Source organism: Podarcis erhardii, assembly GCF_964252035.2.
Source record: "Podarcis erhardii genome assembly, chromosome: 10".
NCBI lineage: Eukaryota > Metazoa > Chordata > Lepidosauria > Squamata > Lacertidae > Podarcis > Podarcis erhardii.
In genome coordinates this window covers 43826562-43850565 of record NC_138500.1, presented here as the reverse complement: position 1 = coordinate 43850565, position 24004 = coordinate 43826562, and the positions used below count along the sequence as shown (strand labels likewise).

The following is a 24004-nucleotide window of genomic DNA, read 5'->3' as shown; positions in this document are numbered from 1 at the left end:
TTAGCTAATGGCTAAAATGTACACTTATCACAATGCACACTGCCAAGGGGCCAATACAAATCCTGACTTTTTCATCAACGTACAGCAGCGGCTAGTGGAGTGCCACTACAGGATCCTACATTAATGATGCCTCTGTCGTTTATAAATTAAAGAGGTCTGTTATTCAGCTACAGAGAAGTTAAGCTCCATCAGATTTTGCTAGCCCGTTATTTCAAAAGATGCTCACTTAAATATACTCACTTTAAAGAGATTTGTTTTCTATTATTCAGCAGAAACTAATGAAGCACCTCTTAGATCTCTACACTTTCCTCCTGTTGGGATCTACTTCCCTGACACAAAGAATGTTGGCTGAAGTGCAAGCATGTCAGAGATATGCACACACCCATTTAACAAACTGACTCTTAGAGTGAACTGCTCAAAAATACACAGCTCCCTGTGTGACATACTCCCACAAGAACTGCATTACAAGCTCCAGGGATCCTTCATTCCAGCTGGCATTTTCCATGGATGAGAAGGGCCAACAAGGGAGGGGAGAGCAGTCCATTAGGGCAAGTGGAGCACTGCCCCAACAACCTCATTCTGCCCTCAACCAGCCCCCAGCTGCCTACCTCCCGACTTACAACTAGTCCAAGGGATAGCACTATTTGTCTGCTTGATCCCCTCCTTGGTCTCAGTGTTGCCCTTGTAGAATTCAGCAGGAAGGTGGATGGGGACAAAACTAGATATTAGTTGGCTCTGCCTGACAGTGGCTCTGGCCTCACATGCTGTTGGGCTTCCTGCCTTCTCCCCTACCAGTCACAATGGGCACAACCGGGCAAACACCATCATAACAAGGATGCTGAGGTGTTTTACAAATGCCAGAACATATTTCAGTAAATGAACCTGACATTAGATCATAGGAAACAGTTCTAAAGCACATTTCTCATGTAACTGACACACAAAATGCCATATTTCCAGCTATAAACACAAATCAGGTAGCCAGGTTTGCAAGAAGCTTAGATGAAAGCAAGCAAAAACAAAAGCTGAAGAATTACCCATCAATGGACCAATTTTTCAAAACTGTCTGGGCAATCTGTGCGGGGGGGGTGCATCTTTGTGACAGATCTGAACGGGGCCCAGAAAGAGTATGCTTCTGCCCCATAAGGGCAGCTGTTGCCAACAGGAAGATGGTATCTTAACATTTTCCAAAATGAAGCACAAGATTCAAATTATGCTTAGGTCTGAAATGCCACTTTTAAGAAGCTACATAAATCTGCTGCTTTCACAAGCAGTAACATGACGTCATTCTTTTAGTTGTACCTTGGTTTTCGAACAGAATGCATTCCACGAGTCCGTTCAATTCTGGGCATGAACTATAGCACACACTTTTTCCATTTCCATCTACTGTAATTGCAGAAAAACACTGTATCAGCTGTACTAAAGGAAACACCATAGACTTGATGAAGCTCAGCTGTCTTACTTACAATGGGAGTGTACTCTTGGAAGAACGTCAAAATTTCCCAGTGGCTAGAAATTGCAGAGAAAGGCTAGTAGAAGTGAGCTATCCACCATTACTTGCCTTCTTACTGAGTAACCCCTGAAACATTTCCATTGAAACCCCAAGATTCCCCAGAACCACTAGCTCATTCTCTCTACGGGGTTCCGAAAGGCAAATTTCTGTTCTGGATCAGTTATCAATACTAACTGCCCTAACGTCAGCTGTCATTAAAAAGAATGTTTCAGCTAAAATGATCAGTCCATATCTAAGCAATAGAAGCCATCATATGAGAAATGGGGCATCACATTGAAGTATTAATTGGGATGATAAAGCACAAGTCCAAAAATACAGCACATACTCTGCAGCAGAATTCAAACAAGAGGCATCAAGCCAGCAAGAAGCTTACATAATTGGAAACCTAATCAGGTCAAGGGAATGTTTTCATCATGTATTGAACTGACCTTTGATGGAAGCTCTGCATGCAGCTTACAGTATCATTCACAGTTGTGCTGAATATGCTTGCACATCCACAGTCATTCCAAACTAAATTAATTTTGCAGGTTTCACAAACTTGCTAATCCATTCTTATTGCCAAACTATCAAGCACTTTCCTGTAATTGAGAATGATAGAACTGTGGTAGAGTAATCTGAAATGGTTTAAGAAATGACACGTCTAAATTTGCCAGGTAGTACACAACTTCTACCGCTTATTCCTTGGGGATGTAAAATGTTCTCTGCTGCCAAGACAAAACATAAAACAGATATGGAAATTTTCTACTGAAAGGTTGGGAGGAAGCAATTACCTGCAATACTCTGATTCATGCTTAAGGAAATGAATGAGATAATAAAATGGGGTAATTTTTTTTGACAAGAATAGCGGGATTTCCTTCTCAATGTAGACACGGCCATGGAAAACAAAACAAACCACTGCATTGTGGACAATTTCCCATTTAATTAGGTAGGTTTGATCCAGATTGATCAATTTCTGTCTTCCCTGTTTACCCCTAGAGCTGCTTCAGTTGATGGGCCGTTGGCCATGGTCACCCAAAAGTGTAGATCATACCATTCCCATTAATGTAACATGAATTCCAGTTAAGCTTGGCCCCTTCAAACCTCCCACTCACCCCATCAACATTCAACTTTGCTATCAGGATAGAAAGATGTGAATATAAAACTTGGAACATTCTGCAACTTAAAAGGGCAGCAATAAACAAATAGAGTATAAGGAATGTACTCAACCACCACATGAGCACCCTAATGCTGGTGACAGATTTTCAGAAACCCATTTATGAATTAATGTTATAAATGCCAACATGTGAAGCTCAGGAATTTTTCCATCCAACCAACTCTTTGTCCACCTTTGCTCTACTGAGGGTGATATCCAGGCTTGAGGGGATTCCAGTATCTTTATACAATACATAAGCAGGAGGTTTTATTAAATGGGCCTTGCAGAGAGTGAAACACTCAAAGAAGATGCATTCAACTTACTTTCCCCTTCTCTGTATTCTAAAAGATATGACTTCTTCTATAGACTGAATTTGGAAACCCACTCCCTGAACCCATTTGGCTCACAGAGCCAGCGTTAGAAATGGAAATAAGAAAGCTAGGAGCTAAATGGCACCTTAATCCGAGGTTATGGGCACAACAACAGAATGTCTAGGCACAATTTTTAAATAACAAAAATACAAAGCTAAAAATGAATAAACTGCAGCTAAAATACGATGTTCATTTTTCACATGGTCTATTCCTTTCCCTGCCCACCCCCTAATATTCTTAAGAGGGTCTCATAAGTCAGTAGCTGGAAGTGGGGAGGCAGAAAAAGGTCCTCCTTTCCTTCCACTCTGTAGTTTTAATCTGAGATCTTAGGTGCAGTACTGTGCCCAGAGCTCAGAAGCCACTCGTGCTAATGAAATTCCCTGTCGCAAAATGTGCCTAGAACAATGGGAGTTTCGAACACTGCACAGCTCAACTCAGATTTCAGAAGTTCCTTTTGTTTGTTCACTCCTTTCCTTTCAACCATTTCATCTCTGTTTCCCCCCTAGGCTTTCCCCATCAAAAGCATATAGTATTTGTCTCTGTGCCATATGCCAACCATTTTAAAGCATTGACACGAAGAGTAAATGTTTATGTTACTGAGATCTGTGTGACTATGGTGAAGTCTTTCTCCAAGTACAGGCAATGCTGGCACACTAGTGTAATTAAAAGTGTTGCTGGATACAATTGTTGTCTGGGCATCCATTTCACACAATGCACCTGATTTTCAAGAGGAGTGCAACTAACAACAGCTAGCATAAAATGCAGCAACTACTTATCAGTCTTGACTGGATCTGGTTACTTGTAGCATATGACTTCAGTATTCTACAACCCTGGTTTCACTGCCCAATTCAGAGTGCTGGTTATTATCTATAAAGCCCAATAAGATCCCAAAGGACCATAAGATTGAGGAGATTTCACCCCTCCGATATCCAAGAATCTGCTGATGTTCTCTGCTGATTCTCCAGAGACGAGGGGGCGGTTTCTACTGTCTACTTATTCCGCTCCAGCCTCACATCAAAGAGAGAGAGAGAGAGAGACTGAGTGTTAGAGAGAGATCATGTGTATAGATAAGGTTGCTGCTAAGAGCAGCTGCAGACACTCGGTGCAGTTCAGCATTTTCGTTTAGACCTCATTTAGCTCTGTACATAGTTGTGTATTATAGTTGTAGATAGAATAAAAGAAGATATTCTACAGAGCTGCTCTCCATGTTGTTTATGCTCTGCTGTACTCTGCTGTGCGACGACTGTCTTCTTGTTGGGGTGAATCCGGTGCTCACAACTCTAAGCTGTGAGTCCACAGCACTTTGACCTGTTCCTGTGCAGTAGGTGGTCTCTGGAAGTGCTACCCAGCTCGCCTAGCCCAGTCGGGGCTGAAGTGAATGAGTCTAGTTGGTGGCACTGGCTCAAGGGTGATGCTGACAAAGATTACATCCTTGACATCTTATTTAATTTTAAATTTTCTAAAATGCCCTTCACCCAAATGGATTCTGGGGCTGGGTACAATACTAAATATGCAAGATAACAGCATAAAAGCATTTATGCAAGCAATAAAACAAAACTGCAGAACTATTGAGCAAGCAAAGCTGTTATCAGCCATGGGCATCTTAGATACGGGATGGAAATCAGGACATAAATAAAGGCATTTTAAATAAGAGATTTATCTGTGTAGGATAGATGTATACATGCCCACCCATTATACTATACCCAGTGTAATGTAAGAACGCTGCTCTACTAGAAAACCACATGACTGCCACTATTTTACTAATTTGGGAAGAAATGAAGAGGGTGACTGTGCACACAATCTGCCCTAATAGCAAACTCTTTTATTATTATTCTCAAATAGTTACCATTATCTAGTTCAACTTTCCCTTAAAACAAAGCCATCTGGAAAATCTTAACAAATCTCTGTTGTGATAGAAGATTAATAGAAAACTAATGTGAAAATGGGAGTAAAAATCTTTCTATAGTTCATTTAGATATAATCCATCTAATGAACAAAATGGCAAATTAAGTGATGCAATTATCACTGGAGAATTTTTTTTTTTACTGCAATTCATAAAAACGTGTACTGACAACGCATTAATAACTATAATAGTTATCGGTCTGGTATATGTTAAGATTGCAGATAAAGCTATGTAAGAATAAAATAAGAGAACCTTATAGATATAAAAGCCACAGGAACCAATTACAAATGCTCTTTGGACATTGCAGTTCTTCTTATCGGTCATCAGTTTGCTTTCATGCCAACCAGCCCTGCAAAAAAAAAAAAAAACTAAAAAGGAAAGAGAAAAGCAGCACAATGTTGTCCTTCTCAGGGCCATAGAATACTAACTAAGCTACATGGGCTGCTAAATTTGAAGATATTCCTATGTCAGAAACTCTACACCAGTGTAACACCAGAGTTACACCAGCATAACAAATGCCAGAATCTGCTAACTCAGGATGCAGAAATGGGCAGCACTGAGGCAAATCAGCAGAGGAGCAGGATTTAGCTGAGATCCTAAACTCCTTCAGACCTGAGTTTCACCTCCCGCGGCAGCAGAAGGAAATTAGGGGTTAAGCACGATAAAGGAGGAGTTCTGGTGCTGAAAAGGCAGTTTACACTCTTGTAGCAACAACCCCACCCATTATACCCTGAATTAAGAGAGTATCCGTGCTCTGAAGAGATTCTGGGGGTTAGCAGCTGCTAGATAAACACAGAGTAAATATAAAATACTGTTATATAAAATCCTGATGAATGTGCAGATCAAAAGGTAAGTAAGGACAAATCTAGCAACGAAGTTAGACAGTGGAAAGTTAGGGTATGGCTTTTTATTTGCTGGAGAGAAAAACTAGGTAATGGGAAGGAAAACTAGGGGAGGAGAATCAAAGCACAATGGAAAGGACTCTACTGCCCAAGTGATGATTGAAGCAAAGATGGCAGCAGCATCCAAAACAGTGCTACAGTGACCTGCCTCCTAAACACGTGGAATGCCTCTCCCGATAGGAACATACCCAGACCATTAGCTCTTCTTCCGAGGCCCCTCTCCAGGTCCACCCTCTGAGAGAGGCTCAATCAGTGGTGGCAAGAAAGAAGGCCTTTCCAGTTGTGGCTCCCCATCTGTTGGATGCACTCCCCAGCCAGGTCCACCTGACACTGTCAATGACATCTTTTCGGTGCTGCCAAAGCTTTTCTGTAGCTGCTTTCGTTCTGTTTTTATGGTACAATGTATTTATATTTAACATGTGTTGTGAGTCGCCTGGAAACCTTTGGGTAACAAGCTAACAAGTCTAATAAATCATCATTATCATCTATCCCATTCTCTGTACGGAGAGTGCCCTATACCGAAGGGATTCTTTTTCAAAACAGAGTGTCCTGAATAGACTACATACCAAAGTCATCTTCCATGTTACTCCTATTCTTCCAGGACCTTTGCATTGCTCTCGCCAGCTTCTTACCTCCCAACCTGTAACTTTCAGCTTTAGCCATGTAATTTTGCTATTAGGTTGTCCTATCTCAGCTTCCTAAATACAGGAAATAAATGCAAATATGAGTGTGAGTTTTAATCATGCATATTAAGTAAACTAAAATTAGAACACCTCACGTGTATGACTTTCAGTATGTGCTGCATCTAAAATATCAGTGTGTGGAAACTGCCAAGGACACACCTCTTTCACATTAAAGATTTGGTTTCCAGAACCTTTCTTGAGACAGGTTTTTATTTCCTTATTTCTAACCAGTGCTGGTTTTCTGGGGGGGGGGGGGGGTGCCGGTACTCACCATGAAGTTGTTACAGTAAGTGCCATACTTTTAACATTTTTGTGGGGTGCCAGTACTGCGTACTCTCAAGTACCCCCAGAAAAAAGCACTGTTTCTAACGTAAGAGACCAGCAGCATCTGTGGTTCCTTGAAGAGAATGTTGATGGAAGAAATACTTAGTCACATTCTCCTGAACAGTAGTATAGAAAAGAGGCAAATGGTTTCTTTGGGGGAGCTGAGAGACAATCATCTTAGAGAAATCATATCCATATCTAATTCCTAAATATACAGCCATTTCATTGTAGGCTTACATTTGGCTTGGTGGTCCACTGCTGCAGCTAGAATTATCACCTGGCCTCGGTCAGGGAAGATAAATCTGGAAGGCTCCTTCTCACAGAGTTATACAAAAACTTGGTCACACAAAGTACAGGGTGTGCTTTACCTGATTGCATCAGAGAGCTGCAGGAACACAGCTTTTAACCTGCACTTCATTACAGAGGTATGAATGGGGAAGGAGGAAGGAAGGGAACATAGCAAAAAGAGTGCGATGGACTGTTTAAATGTACGGAAGTTAGCTGATCACATTGATGTGAAAACACCTGCTTTCAGTATAACAGGCTATAATAAAATTGGCAGTTCTAAAAATAAGGAAATTGTGAGAAACTCTAATGAGTGGTTTCTATGTTCAGCCAATCCTTTCCTTGCAAAATGACATTCATGTGTGCTTTTCACTTTCTCAGCACAAGTCACTTCAGTTCACAACCCTCAGCCTTCAAGATTATATGCTTTCATTATTTCGTCATTTTCTGTCCATTTATAGCAAGGTCACTTATTTGTTCTAAGTGTCCTGTGACATTTGGAATGCCAGGGAAAAATACGCAGTAGCAAGCTGCAAGATCAAGCTTTCACTCATCAGGAATTTAACACTCCTGCTGAAATATCTGCTACAGCCAGTTAACCTTGACAGTGCTCTGGGCAAGACTTTAATAAGAAAACAACCCCTACACGACGGGCAGATGACTTCCCTGATTGTTCCTTTCCAAAAGGCTCTCACCTGTCTCTTTCAATATTCATTTACTTTTTCAGTATCGAGCAGGCAACCAAAATGAGTCAGCAAAATTTTAGCTCTTTATTTTAGCACTCTAAGGACAGTAATAATAGTGCAGCTGCCATTTCAGATGAATATTCATCTGGTATTTTGATAACATCAGAGGGAGATTGCACTCTACCCACACCCACAAATTGTGTCAAGGTTGAAAAGACAAGTTTTCTGTAGGGAAATAACAGGTCTTGAGAGTTTACTTTGCTCAACATCCACGCCAGGAGGTTCCCAACTGAAATAGCCGAAAGCTTCACGACCATTGCTGAGCCGTGTTGGGAAGGCCACAAATCCTAAAACCTCCTCATTCTGCAATCACCTCCTCAAAAAAGCAGACCCTATTTGACTCAGTGGGAGGAGGTCATGACTAAAAGAAGGCGGAAACCCCATCCCATCTTCCAACCTGGCAGAATTTAAGAAATGGCGTCTCTTCTAATCACAGATTTTCAACGCCTTAGGAATGCTCAGTTAGTCTCAAAGGGCCATAGAAATAACTTTTGCAGCTGGAAAAAAAACCCAAATTCAAATTGTAAAATAACCGTTACTTCTTCCTAATTTTGAGACATAATAATAGCTGCAGAAAAAGGGGGCTTTTGAAAATCATCTAAAATATGAAAAAGGGATGTTATCTATGGCTTATTTGAACTGAGAAATGCTAGCCATAAGCCTATATATAAGGCAGACTAGACAGTGTGCTTGTGCTGTCAGGTTGGATAAATTGATTTTGACATAATACTTTTAATTCTAGGTTTAAAAGTGTACCGACCACTACAAGGAAGGGTCAGTATGTACTTTGGGGCCAAAAATAGGAGGCTGAAAATAACTCTTCTTCACGCCTGTTTATTTGGTCGAAATGGCAAACAAAGGTCAGCTGCTCACAAGACAGCAGACAGGTCAAAGCAGCTTGCACTTATTTTTATCTCTCCTTGCTCTATTGTCACTCTGTATATGAAGGTCCTGTAACAGGCTGGTCCTTTTCCAGAACTAGGGTGCTGCAATAGATCATCTAGGGGTGCTGGCATAGGCAAACCCCTCTGTTCTGAAACCTGTCTGTGCACCTGCCTGAACACCAAACAAGACACAAAGACAGAGAAAGTAACATTGGGATTCCCGTCAGGTTGCAGTATCCAATGCTTGCTTTAACTCGGCCTGGCCCAAGGGAAGCTTTTGGTAACTGCTTTCCAAATGAAATAGTGTCCAGTGCTCCTCCCCATCTAGTTTTTCAAAAGGGAAAGGCTGAGTGGAGGAGAGCATGCACTTTGGGACTGTTGGACACCACTTACTAAAGTGGTGGAGCTGCCAGAGCTGGCTGATGTCACAATCTGGGTGATATTCAGGCATGCGCTGAATGTAGACCAACCCTGGTCTACATTGATTGCCAGCAGTTCTTCAGGGCTTTAGTCTTGTCCAGACCTATCTGGAAATGCCAGAGAGTAAACCTGAAGCTTTGGCAAGCGAAGTACGTGCTCTGTCAGTGAACTAATATCCTGTCCTCCAAAGCTGCTTAATAGTCTCCCTGCTTGAGGCAACTGGGGTTGTCTGAGGTGCAGTGTTAAAGTCCGCTGGCCTAATTGTTCTGGGTGGCTTCAACATTTGTGCTGTGGCCCCCACATGTGGTGCAGCTCAGGATCTGATGGCCTTCACGATAACCATGGATTTGTCTCAATTTATATCAAGGCCCACTCATTTGACAGATCACATGCTCAAGATAGTGTTTTGTAGTGGCAAGAGGTGGGTTAGAAAAGCTAGGAGCCAAATGGCTCCTGGGACCTGGGCACCAAAACAGATTGTCTAGTTGACATTTGGAGGGGGGGTTCCGCAACACTTTTTAATCATTATTTTGAATTAATACACAGTTCATGTAAGTGACACCTTGTTAAGATCACATTTTTAGCAGAAATTGTTAATACATGTTTAATTTGGTGCTTACAATAAAAATATTGTACCAACCATACTTCAGTTTTCAAAACATGCTACTCTTGACTGTTAAACTCCTTAATATATTGTCTATCTTTAACATTTACTTTGAGACTTCAAAGCACATACATTTCAGTAATCCTTGAGTGTCAGCCAGGTGCAAAAAAATGGCACCCAGGTTTTTGGAGGTCGCAAATGGAGAATCTTTAGGCACGAAATGCACCTAGTGCCCTGATAATTTCAAACCCTGGTGGCAAGATGGTAGTAGTCTGAAGGTGGTCTTATGAGTTTGGGGTAGTACCTTTGTAATCATGTTGTTAAAAGGTTGAGGTTTATGGGAATCTCTAAGCTCTGCTGGGCTGGAAGGATATATCAAAATATCCCTTTCATAATATTTAAAAACTTTGTGTGCTTACACTCTGAAAAGTAACCTGATACTACTTTATCCAGGTGACAACAAACATTCAAGAAGTAGGTCTGAAGACAATTTAATGAGAATAAACAACAAACCTTGTGTTCTGAACCTGAACACTTTTCATCTGTAGGTACTGTATATCACTCTCTCTGTATGCCTTATGCAACTAAGAAATCAAACTACACAATTCTTTTTATATTCCCTGTTGAAGAGCGTTTGGACTTGAAATGTGCCAGGATTTGGCTTTATTTTACTCTCATTAAATTTCTTTCATATCCACTTCTAGAATGTCTGCTGTGTGATAAAAGAATAAATATTTAGTAACAAATTGGTATATATTTGCTTTAGTAAGATGGCTGAAACAGTACTATTAATTAAATTTATAGCCTGCCGTTCCTCCAAAAGGAGTCCAAGGTAACAAACAAGTGATAAAATAATAAAAACATCTCCAAACAATTCCAGCACAGATGCAGACTGGGAAAGATGTCTACTTAAAAGCCACCAAAAAGACAAGTTGGATCCTCCTAACAGAGGGTCCATGTTGCGCGCAGCCCTGGGACTCCCCCCCAACCAGCTTGGAGGTGGAGCTTTGCCCCGCTCCAGCCAGTGGTACCATAATTAGGCCACGGGCCTATAGCCAATCAGCAACTTGGCAGGGGGCTGGGGGTTTGGGGGTACTTAATTGGCGGTGTGACGTAGGGACCTCCTCTTGTTTCGTGCTGCTGAACACACACACACTCAACTGTTGGTTAGGTCATGTCTGACCTTGGTTTGGACTTTGGTTGGTCGCCTGTTTTGGAATGGGGGCGGATAGGAATTTTTCCCAATGTGGCAGATTGGCAGTGGCCACTTGGTTTTTGCCTACCCCTTAGCAATCGTCACAACTTTGTAAGGTTTGGCAGTTAGGCATTAGTTTTAGGGGGATGCGGGGAGGGGAGGTGCGGCCATCACCTGCCCCTCCATTTGATAGTGTATTCTGTTAAAGGAATCCAGGGTCTGGATCTCATCCGAAGCCCAGGAAGGGGCTAGGGCCATGCCAGAACCTAGGGGTGAGCTCCAGTCAACATGCATTGATGGAGCTCCCTCTGCTGGTAGTTTACCCTTGCATGCTCCCTGCTGGGTGGGCAGGAGCCAGTATAGTCATTAGATACCAATGCCTAAGCCAATACCAGTCACACCTGCGTATTCAATAAAGTTGTGGCCTAAATTTGCCCATTAACCTTGAAACTAAAATTCTGTCTCCACTTTATCTTATTTCCATGGGGTGGGTTTCAGGGCTTGACGTGCAACTGAGACAGCATCTGCCTCTTATCCAAGGGAGGGAATTTTAAAAGGTAGGTGCCACCACAATGAAAGCCCAATTTCTATACGGGGCAGAACACACCTTCTGAAAAGATGGCATTTGCCAGACGTCATCATGTACACAATGTATTATCGTTGTGACAAATTGGGTATATAAGAGGTGAGAAAATATTTCAGGTATCCTGGTTGCCAGCTGTATAGGACTTTAAAAACCAAAGCTAGCACCTTGAGTTTAGCCCAGTACCAAGTGTATTTGCACACTGGCACTTAACACTTTTGCAAATACACTTCTCAGTCAACATCCCCTTAAGATTAACGGGAAAGTTCCTGACACTGTTTTCTATCCCTTTGGATTCAAGTTCCATGATATTACTTTATTGTGTCTGTGATCCTTACTCACTTGGGAATAAATCAGTCTTTCATACCACCCAACATTTTGGAAGGGCAAAGTGAGACTCTTCCACCATCCTGCATGGCTGCTGCATTGTTTGAGAGATGTTCAGTTATTTTCTCTTTTGTTTTGCTAGGAATGACTCAATAAAACCTCAACAAAATCTACTTCAGTTTCCTACGTATCCTTCTCTGAGGCTAAAAAAACAAAGATCCTGAAGAGACATAAATATTTAAAAATGTATGATAATATTGATAGACTGATAACCAATTAAATGTAAAGAGCCACTGGATATAAGAAAACCTATCTAATTAGGATGCACGTCTGTGATGGACGGAGAAGATATAACCTTCATGCTATTTCTTATCTGACAATGAATATTGTTATAGGTCAAAATTAAATAACTCCAAATTTATCAACATCTTTACATGATGTGTCCTTGGATAGATTCTTCACTAGCATGACCTGCTGCTTTGAAATCTAAATCAAGTTATTTTCAACTTTATGACATTTCCTGTGGCATTTAGTCAACCAATCAATCTGGTTCTGAAGCTCTGGAAACAGTATCCATAAACAGAGGGAGCTGTTATGTTCAGTCATGCAAGCAGAGTTAGCTTATGGCTTCAATGAAGGTCTTTAGGGGTGGTAGAGTAAATAGGGGCAGCTTCTCTCACGAAGCAAAAGGATGCTGTTCTTCATTTTCCATTTCCTCCCCCTCCTCCCCATGATGTCTTTGTGAAGGAGTGTGGCTAACAATGCACATAAATTTTATCTGTTCTCCTTGGCAGCTCACTGTATATCACTGCTCATTTTAGTGCACCACCCAAGAATGTGCAACAGGAAAACCATGTGCTAAAATTCCTATATCCAAGAAAGCAGAACAGGATTCAAGGCAGCAAAATATTATTGAAACAATGAAGTGTTCATCGCACCACAAACCCAAGTAAAACCATGATGAGTTTATTATCACTATCATTATTACTATGGTTTATTAGTACAAGTGACCTCCCAACTTGTGGTTCACAAAGTTTATTTTACTAAACCACAGGTAAGTTTCAGATGTAATCCTAAACTGTGATTAATCAAATACAGAAGCTTCCAATCTGTTCCTTGTTGCCGTGCTGGAGAAAAGACCGGGGGGGGGGGTATGCAAGCCTGAACTTTGCACAAGCTCATCCTTACGATGCTAAATAAAGGATGGGAATCTATGGCCCTCCAAAGGGTTTGGATTCCAACTCCAATCAGCCCTAGTCAGCATGGGCAATGCAAAATCTGGAAGACCACAGGTTCCCTATCCCTGTGCTAAACTATGGTTTAGCACTGTGTATGGACACAGCCCATCACTTTCGCTTTTAGCCTCTCCTACCTTTATTCCTTTTGTACTATTTTTCCTATTGCTATTGTTATTATTTAGAAGATTTATAAACTGCTTTAAGCATGCTAGCTAGCAAAGCAGTGTGCAATGGTACCTCGGGTTACATAAGCTTAAGGTTACAGACGCCACTAACCCAGAAATAGTACCTCGGGTTAAGAACTTTGCTTCAGGATGAGAACAGAAATCGTGCTCTGGTGGCGTGGCAGCAGTGGGAGGCCCCATTAGCTAAAGTGGTGCTTCAGGTTAAGAACAGTTTGAGGTTAAGAACAGACCTCCAGAACGAATTAAGTTTTTAACCTGAGGTACCACTGTACACAAAAATTAAAGTGTCATAAGAGGGTAGTGTGGAGGCATGAGGCTCCAGCTTCAGCATTCTACAGATACCCAGCTTTTGAGTGCAGAATGGCACCAGGCATTATCATCTAGCAGTTGTATTATTGTTGCTAGCATCTTAGGGGGGTTGAGATGGTGGCCCTGAAAAACAGCACAACTGAACTCAGCTTAGAAGTACATAAAACAAAAATGACAGTTGAAATATGACATCCGAAAAGATTGGCTGGAAAGATCAGGACCATACAATTAGGGAAAAGAAAAGCAATATGTGACCAGACTGAGGATGACAAGGAAATGAGAAGTTCACAAAATGTCACAGAAACAAATGAGGGAAGAACAATAAATGGTAAACTAAAATTGATCTAACTAGAATCAGTTAAAGAATTGATTTTGTATAGCCAGACAGATTTACATTTTTAAACAATAAACAGCAAAGTCTCTCCACAACACAGCTCACAATAAAGGTGCTATTAAATCACCATCACGTAAGACCTCAAACTTTTATCTTTGCACCTCTTCAGTTTTCAAAAGACTTCCATTTTTACAATATGGTTTAACAGTGAGTGAGAGAGAGACGTTTTAAATTGTGTATGACAGTTTTAATATAGATCACTAAGATTATTAGAATGTAAAGGGGTATTTTAAAACTCAGGCTTCAGTTCCAATGGTGACTTTTCTCTGTATTACATTTTGTATTTTCAGATGTGTCTTCTCAATTGGAACTAAATCACACAACCTAATATGAAAAAGAATCTATAGAGCAGCTAGTCAACATGATATGTCCATTACTTCAGCCAATCATTCTTTTCCCAATTCTGTGTATCTGCTTCTATAACAAATTCAGTTACTGCTGAAGCTGTGCTCTTTGAAGAAGAATGAAGGCTCCTTTAAGAAGATAGTCGTGACAGTTGAGGGCAAAAATCCTGCTTTCACTTTATACTTGTATTTCATAACAGAAATAATTCTCTGTGGAATTCCCTTTTTTTAAATCAAGGAGTCCACAGCTAAAACTACTCAGCTCACATATGGATATGACTCATTCAAACAGCCATTTGATTTATGGAGAGTTAAATGGCCCTGTGGTTAAAACAAGGCTGCTATTTTAAGGGAGATTTTTCTTTTCACATTGCTAGATTTCACAAGACTTTATTTGCAGTTCTTAACTTTAGCACACTAAACTCAGGACACTCTGGCTCAGGTGGTATAGAAAAGGAAAGTTTTCTTCTTTTCAGATGGGTCAGTGGTTCTTAAGTTGCCATTTTTTAAATAAAAAAAAACGTGATCAAGAGACTGGACCGTATTTCTGGAATCTATGGGTTCAGGTCCCAGTTTTTTAAAAGTAGAAGAAATTGAAATGAAATTGTGGTACTCTTGAAGTAATCTTTTCCATGTTAAGACATTTATAGCTTTTTAGTGCTTTTTTTCTAAGAAGTTATTTTCTGTCCCTTACTAAATCTCAATCCCTTATTTACAGCTTGTGGAAGTGATTTGACTGGGATCTCTAGCAGATAGCCTGCATTACTGGAGTCAACAGAGTCTGCAGGCGAGGATAAATTGAGGAGAATTCTTGTGAACTGAATGGGTTTCTCCCCTGAATTTAGGAGTTGTTGCACTAAACTCTACAGTCCCACCAGTCAACTATGATGAGTCCATAGTGACATGGGTTCTGGCTGTTCTCTGAAATGAGGAAATGGGCCAAACGGTTGACACTATCACTCCCAAGTACCCTCTATCAATCAGTGTACCTCAGGCTCCTAGGTTTTCTGAGGTGATTTGAGGTGATGAAACAAGTGGATAGACAGCTAAAGTGATGGTGGAGACAGACTCAGGATGAAGCCACCTAAGCACACACCGAACTGGGCGCCACTGAAATTTGAAAGGTCAAAGTCCACCACTGCATCCTGAACACTGTTTGATGGGACATAGGGGCCGCTGCTGGAAGGGTGAAACTTCTGAAAATCAGTCTGATTTTGGTTGATCCCTTCCTCTCCCAGAAACCTCCTCACCCCAATCCATTTTGTTCAGGGAGGGTCACAGTCCTCCAAGATGCTTTTCAGTGGGTGTTGTTGTCTAAAGTGAGGTACACTAGACTTTCCTTTCATTAACTTCTTTCCACTCAATTACCACAGGACCCAAACCATTATCTTAAAATATTTTAAAATACAGTGGTACATCGGCTTAAGAACTTAATTCGTTCTGGAGGTCCATTCTTAACCTGAAACTGTTCTTAACCTGAAGTGCCACTTTAGCTAATGGGGCCTCCCGCTGCTGCTGTGCGATTTCTGTTCTCATCCTGAAGCAAAGTTCTTAACCTGAGGTACTATTTCTGGGTTAGCGAAGTCTATAAGCTGAAGCGTCTGTAACCTGAACTGTCTGCAACCCGAAGTACCACTGTACTATAAACAGAAAAAGGATGAATATAATTGGCTAACTCGTTCAGTTCAGCACCACAGTTATTAAGTGAATAAAAGATTTTTGTGGGGCTTTTGCCTGTTCTTTTTATAGTTCATTTAGTTTCCAGGAAGTAATAATCATATTACAATTGATGTGCTTAGTTGTCACTGCAGACTTACCAATCAAACATTTATCTAATTAGCCTCTTCGTTATGTTTAAAATGGCCTATTTTTCAATTGCTTGTTTGCTACAAACAGGTTGTGAAAAATCTGTCTGGAACTTGTATTCTTGAAAATGTCTCTTTCTTTGAATAAATCAATATACTGAACATTTAGTGTATCTAAATGTGGGGTTGAGGGCAGCATATAAACTAATAATAATAATAATAATAATAATAATAATAATAATAATAATTGGCCCAGGCTTTATTAATACAACCACACATTGATATTTCTACATAGTAAAGTGGTTACTAAATGTCTTATAAAATAAAAGGAATTTATTTCTTATTAGCACCCTATGAATTAAGAACATAATAAGAACTTGCTTGATCAGGCAAACAGCCCATCCATTCCAGCAACTTGTTCTCACAGTGGCTGACTGGATGCCCATGGGATACCCAGAAGCAGGACCCAAGTGCCATAGCACTCTCTGCACCTGTGATTCCCAGCAACTAGGATTCAATGGCATATTGCCTCTGGCAGTAACAGCAGAACCTACCCCATGGCTGGCAGTCATTGATAGCCTTCTCCTCTGTAAATCTGCCTAATCCTCTTTTAACGTCATCCAAGTTGGCGGCCATCTTGTGGGAGAGAATTCTATAGCTTAACAATGCACCAATGTAAAAATAAGTACTTTCTTTTGTGTGTCCTGAATCTTCCAACATTTAGTTTTATTGAATGGCACCAACAGCTATCAGGGTGAGATCAAGGTGGGAGATCAGGTATGGTTGTCCTCCAAGGACTTGCCTCAAAAAGGGAGGTGCAGGAAGTTGGGGCCACGAAGCTTGGGGCCGTCTGAGGTAGTGGGACAAATTAACCCTGTGTCGTTCCAGCTCAAACTACCAGATTCTATGAAGATACATCCGGTATTTCATAGGGCTCTCCTATCACCAGTCACACCACCACATAGGTATCAGGAACCGAGGCAACCTCCTCCACCCCCAGTAATGGTTGAGGGAGAGGAGGAATGTGAGATAGAAGCAATATTGGATTCTAGTCTATGCAGGAGGAAGCTACAATATTTAGTTTCATGGAAAGGGTATGGGCCTGAGGAGAAGTCTTGTCCGAAGGCTGAGGATCGGCATGCCCTGTTATTGCAGAGGGATTTCCATTGCCGTTTCTCACACAAGCCCAAACCAAGAGGGTGGAGGGAGGAGGTTACTAGTAGCGAGGAAGCAGACGAAGAGACTGAGGAGTGGTGGCGACCAGCCCAGGAAAGGTCCTCCTTCACCAGCAGTGAGTCTGAAGGGGGGGCTTAGAGAGGGGGGTGATGTCAGAGATATGGCCCACAGAGAAGAATCAGCAGAGGGGGAGGAAGGGGCAGAGGAAAACAAAAGGCTGCCTGTCACTTCTCAAAGCAGCACTGAGATGCAGGAGCAGGAGGCAGGTGGTAGTAGTGGGTTGGATTCAACTCCAGAGGAGGAGGCCTCCCCAGTAGGAGGTGGAGCAAGTGATTACAACAAAAGAAGACCAGGTGGAAGTGAGGGTGGGGTTGGCATATATCTGGCCTTGGAAGGGGCCGGAGGCCAGTTGAGTCAACTGACTCTGATAGTGAAAAATGAGCTATGGGAGGCTCTGTTTGCTCTAAGCCTGTAATTGCCAAATAAAGCTAAAGGAGTTAAACTGCCAGCTTGTTGTGTTGTGTGTGAGAGATGTGCTAAACCTAACAGGCTAATATTTTGATCCACTTCCTCCACAACGTGCATAATTTTCTACATATCTATCATGTCTACTCTTCCTCAACACTGAATGGAATAGGTAAGCTCACTAGTTAGTATGTGTATCAGAGGCGCTATGTACACCAGTACATTAGGGCTGTTTTATATGTTACAAGAACAAGATTACTCAAGAAATTATCTAAGTCATTCCTCCACTTTGTGAAAGGATTAACTCTTTTGAGGAGGGTAGGGTCTGGTTTATGTAGCAGGCTATAAATTAAATGTACAGGCACATATACATATACATATACACATATACATATACATACCTAACGTTCTGCAAAATGCTATCCTTGTGGTCTTCATGCATTAGATTAGGACCTGCATACACAATGCCCAGGTTTGTGCCCCAAGGAGGTCACTTTGGGGCTACTAACACAGGAATTTGACTTCACCTCCAGAGGTGCACCCTGTAGTCCCTTGAGACAGATGAACGCCAAAAACCAAACATTTGATGTAGCAGGTTGTCAGAAATTGTGGTCTAGGGTCAGACAGGCAGCCACAAATGGACAATCTAAACAACACCTCAGGCGAAGGAACAAGCCAGATTTGGCAGCTTTATAGGGCCAGGTAGAATCTATTGACCAATTGATTAACTGCTGGCTGGAAGCAGGTAGTTATCGCTCTCAACCCTTTGTAGTAGTAACATTTCAGCGCAAAGATGCCAAGGCAGCAGCTCCTTCTTCTTTCAAGCTGTCTTAGTGGCATGCAAAGAAAGGAAAGAAATTAAGATTTCTGCTTAATGTAAAACTCCACTAACAAAGCAATTCGGAAAGTCCATTGCAGGCAGCGGAATCCTCTTTACTGAATCACAAGCCTACAAAGGATAAAAAGCACAAAGCCCCTCTCTCTCTCTTTCCATGTACATAATTATGTCCAAGAACACTTTACGGATCTAAGATCAGTATGAATTAAATATCCACCCCCCTTATTGTCGCACAATAATCAGTTCAAGAATTCCCAAGGTCTGTGATAAATGCAAATAATTTTACTCTACAAAATTGTTAACATGCATTTTCTCTTCCCTAGGCAGCAAAATAAAAGGGATCAAGAAGACACTACAACCAAATGCAGCCTGTATTTCAAGGCAATGGCATTATCTAGTTCTCCCAGTCTGCCTCCTGCCTTTCTGTCTTCCAAAGCTTTCGCCCACAATCTTTTCCAGTGGTTTTATTTCCTGGCCTTTCATCCTAATTAACTGTCATTTCATGGGCATCAGCTTTTTTCTGGCAGCTCCCGGGTTATCCATCCACAAGGTCTTAATATGTTTTTCACATTGATATCCTAACTGTAGCTATTTATAGACACTTTAGAAGCTCTAGCGTGCCAGTCCGTCAGTAAGTGTGTCAGCTCACTTGCCTTGGATTCCCTGCATGTTACAATAAATCCACAGCCAATTTAGAAAACCCTCACAAACCATGCAGGAAGCAGGAAAGAGGGAGATACCAGGGAGTTTCCCAAGACACACATATTCAATTAATTATACCAACACAGTGATTTTTGAAAATACCCTTAAGATCCCATGTTCAGATACATTGCTAATCCCTGATATGGGAATGAGGGTGCATGAACCTTGGGTTCATGTCCTCTTTTCTCTTCATTTCAATACCCACAATTCCCCCATGACATAAAACTCTAAAACTCTGGTTTGTTCTAACTACAGCTACTTAAAACAAACCAGAGTTTGATATCTTTGTTTGTTACTTAATTATAATTAGGGAAGGGAAAATATGCCAGTCTAGACTTGTGCAAGCTCATTCCTACAATTCTAAACAATGTTTTATAGTATTATTTGTTTATAAAGGTATTTATAAACTGCAATATCAGGGCAGTACACAGCAGTAACACATCATTAAAATACAATTAGTTGTATTCAACTAAGTGCAACGCAGTGCAGACCCATTGAAATTAATTAAACTAAGGTCGTCATGGCAATAGGTCTATTCTGAAAGGGACAAATGTTGAAAACCACCCAACACAATCAATAAAATGACTGGCCAGCATAGGTGCTGGTTCCAGGGGGCCGAGGCAATATGGGTCCCTCAAAATATTTTGGGGGGGATCTGGGACTCCCTATTGTTGGAGCTGGGCACAGAGGGACACTGCGCAACATCACATGTGTGTGGTGTCAGGACATCACATTGGGGCCCCTCAATGTGCTTCAGAAGATGGTTCCTCTGTTGACCAGTGGAAAAACGTTTCAAACAGCTACGCAGGCCTGTCAGCATAAAAAAAAAAGTCCTGAAGAGATTCCTGAAAATAAAAATCAATTATGACTTCCAAATCACTTCTAGAAGTGTATTCTGTAGCATGGGACCAATGGCAATAAATGCCCAACTTCTAGTGGATGCCTGTTGGGCTTCTCTAACACTAGCTGGGAGACAACGAACACTGTTCCTTTGGTTGGTCTCAGTGAACAAGCTGGGATATAAAGGCTCCTGTGGGCTTTAAGGAGTCCTGAGCCCATGTTGTTCAGGACTTTGTATATCAGCCTTGAGCCTAGCTAAGTAGCATATGGGCACCCAATGTTTTAGCCGATGTGTTGCATTGGCCATCTGCTCCAATTAGTCATTTAGCACTGCATTCTGCTGTTGGTGCCAAAGGACAGCATCAAGAGGTGCATCGTCAATCAAAAGCTGTATAGTGAAGAAGCCAGGTGTGTGCCTCTGTGGGGAGGGAATTCCATAACTTAGGGGCTTCCACAGAGAATGCCCTGAGAAGGCAACCACCACCCAAACTTCTGAGATGGAACTATCAAGAGAACCCCCTTTGCTGATATTAACACCGAGGAGGCTTGGTAGGGAAGGAAGCAGTCTTTCAGATATTTGGGGCCGAAGTCGTTTGGAGCTTCCAAGGGTTTAAAGCAGGTTATACAAGTTCTAAAGTCAACCCAAGACAGTAATAGAGACCAGCTGAAGTTCCCAAGTTGGCTTCAAGGCCAGCCTCATGCAGTTTACACTGCAGTAATCCAATCTGGAAGTCACCAGAGCATGGAGTACCATGCCAAGTCATCTCTGTCCAAAAAGGGCCATACAAGCTGGTAAAGAAGCCATAGCTAGAAACAGACACGCCTAGCCACCAAGGCAACCTGGGCTTCAAGTGACAGTGTTGGACCCCGGAGTACCTGAAAGCTATGAGCCTGCTCCAGCCGTGGTGAGCAGGGATCAAGAGGGCACACTGTCACTGCCACAAGCATTTGCAGGCTGCAACAACCAAAAGTGATCTTACAAGGTGTAATTCAGTGGTGTTCAAGGAGCCTCCAATGGACCAGAACCAACTGTAGCATCAACAATATATGGCACTTTGAAGACAATACCCTGGTCAGCAGCTTTAAAAATACAGTGGTCCTGCAACTTATGTGTAATTTACTTAGCCGACTACAGCTTTAGGTGGATGGTGGGGAAATGGAGAATGGGAGGGGAGCCAGAAGGGGCTGTCTGAGATCTCTTGTGACCTTCCCAGAGCCCAGTAAGCAAGGTAGAGGGCTTAAAATCTCTTTCTGTGGCAGTTTGTGCTTTCTGAGGCCCCCACCTTGCTTACTAGGCTCTGGGAAAGCCATGCAAGGAGCCCTGGTAGCATCTCAGGACCTTCACACAACCTTTCCAGAGCCCATTAAGCAAAGCAGAGGCCAAGGCCCACTCCAGACAGGAGTTGCATGGAGGGGCAGTTCCAAAGGTTTCCTGGCTTTACTTGATTTTGCTTTGTGCATGAACCTCCAGAACTGAACCTTCACATAGGCTGGGGACCCACTGAACACACAGACTGGAAGTATTCACAACAGCAGAAGAATAAGGATAATTTCTAGAGAGCTGTACCCACCCCCACCATTTTTATAATTACAGTCAACTTGATTATTAGGGTACATTCAAAAGAAAAGATGTGAATGACATACATACTATTTTTGTAGAACCATGTATGCTTCATTTCAACTACTTGGAGGAAAGGCAGGAAGGTATGATAAATTTAAAAAACACATTTTCACTTCTTGTATACTAGGTTTTGCAGAAGTGGTAGAAAAAGCAATGAATCATAATGAAAAGCTATATATATATTTTCCTCAAACTCAAATGACAGCAGTTTAATGCATGTAGTATATGTCTTATACACAAAAACAAATCTGAGTGTTATTATTTATTATTAGAATTCTAGAAGTAACTGACTCTTTCAATTATATTTTTACTTGGCACATCATTTCATATGAATCCTATCCTTAAAATACTTAACGAAAATCAAAGCAAAGCAAGCGACAAAAGCAAGTGTTTCTGTGGTAATCACCAAGTTTGATCTCAGACACAGATATTATTGTGCTGGTTCAGGCAACTATTTCAGACTACCTGCTTCTGCCCAATTTAAGGAGAATATAGATATATATTTAATTAATGTTATAATGAATGATTTTAGAGTGTTGTTTGTGCTGTACTTTTGTACTGTTTTATTGTTGTTAGCTGCCCTGAGCCCGGCTTCGGCTGGGGAGGGCGGGATATAAATAAAATTTATTATTATTATTATTATTATTATTATTATTATTATTATTATTATTATTATTCTATATTGGCAGCTAGATGTGCCAGCTCCTTTCCATGCTGCTCAGGGAAAAGAAATATTGGGCAGATAGCTGTGCAGCATATTGTACAAACATGAGAGAAATATGTACAAAGTCTGCACAGTAAAATGGTAACACTGTCAGCTTCTTTCCAACCCCACCCCTCCTTAGACAAGTCTGGAGACACTTATTCACTGTAATTGTCACTGCCAAGGAGTTTTAAACTGTTCATCTGAACCTACCCAGGAGCCCACAACCATAGGCATTCTGAGGGAGATGGTGAATCAGCGCCCTTGATAGCAAAAACATTGAGCAAGGCCCCTGGATTTGACCAAGTGCAAAGGTTTTCAGTGGAAGGAACAGAGAAATACCCAAGCCCTGCCATCCATCCATCTACTGTGATTAGTCTGGCTACATGCCTGAAGACAACTGTTCCCAGCTGTCCAAGATCATGACTTGGCTCACATGGACTGTAATGCGAGGTGAGGAAGAACTTCCACTCCACAGCCAATTCTGCATGTGTGTGTGGAACTTCTACAAGCGCCCACATCCTTACAGCTTCCCTTGCCTTTTGCTTCTGCTAGCTCTTGGCATCTGCTTTTTCTTCATCTGTGGAGCTCTTAGGACAGCCATTTGTTAGAAATGAGTATCTTAGCCTTTCTGCCATGCAGATATGGAGTCCTATGAATTTCAGCGTGGAAAAGAGATACCCTTCGCCAATTAGCATTACAACATGGTGGACACATTTTTTATAGCACCGACCACCATGGTTGTGAGGGCAGAATTATAATGGCTGCAGAGGGCTGTAGAATACATCAGACAAAACCCCAGAAAACAGGAAAGAAGAAATTGAAAGATAAATCAAACATTTGTCCATTGCTTGAAATCAGTAGCCTTCATGGTCTCCCATGATGAAGCTTATGAGAACTGTAGGAATTACAGTAAAGCAGGCGATATTAAAAAAAAATTACTTCATATTTTCCCAGCTCCTTTGGGTCAATTTTTTGTTTTGTGTAAACACAGTTTACTGTGTTCAACAACACAGACACATAGCCTTCCATGCTGAAAGCTAGATATGATCCTGCTGCTTTGAAAGCCCCAAGGATGATTGCAAACAGGCTAATTAGAATGCTCAAAGGATAGTGCTTCCCAAGAATAATGACTTCCAGCAGTAATGTAAAAGGAATGATAAACTTCCTAAGGACTGTAAACATTGGCAAACTTATCCTTGCTTGTGTTTGATAATCCACTTAAATGATTTCCAACCTAAATCAGAGGAAGTAGAAACAGCTTCATGGGGGTAACCTTACCAAAATCAGGGAAGTGAATGATTTTATTTTATTTTTTACATTAGAATAGTGCTGTCCTGCTCCAAGTTGCACTGGAGATGGGAATCTGCAATCAATCAGCCCCACCTTGTTTACCAGAAGGATGAAGAAAGGGCAGATTCCAAAGAAGAGGGCAGAAATTAGCTTGAACAGAGAGGAAGGGGTGGCAGTGGCAGCAGAAGTGAGTGACTCCTCTTCCTCTTGTCTGCCTTTCAT

The 24004-nt window shown here is 41.5% G+C and overlaps 1 protein-coding gene and 1 pseudogene across 9 annotated transcripts in view; both read right to left on the bottom strand.

Annotated features, from left to right (window-relative positions):
* The window catches only part of KCNC2 (potassium voltage-gated channel subfamily C member 2), an 84886-nt gene that overhangs the window by 48437 nt on the left and 12445 nt on the right, over positions 1-24004 (bottom strand). The gene's annotated exons all lie outside the window — the stretch shown is intronic.
* LOC309351636 (nucleotide sugar transporter SLC35D2 pseudogene) lies at positions 23041-24004 on the bottom strand (annotated as a pseudogene). The gene has a single exon. The product of its transcript is annotated as a nucleotide sugar transporter SLC35D2 pseudogene (transcript).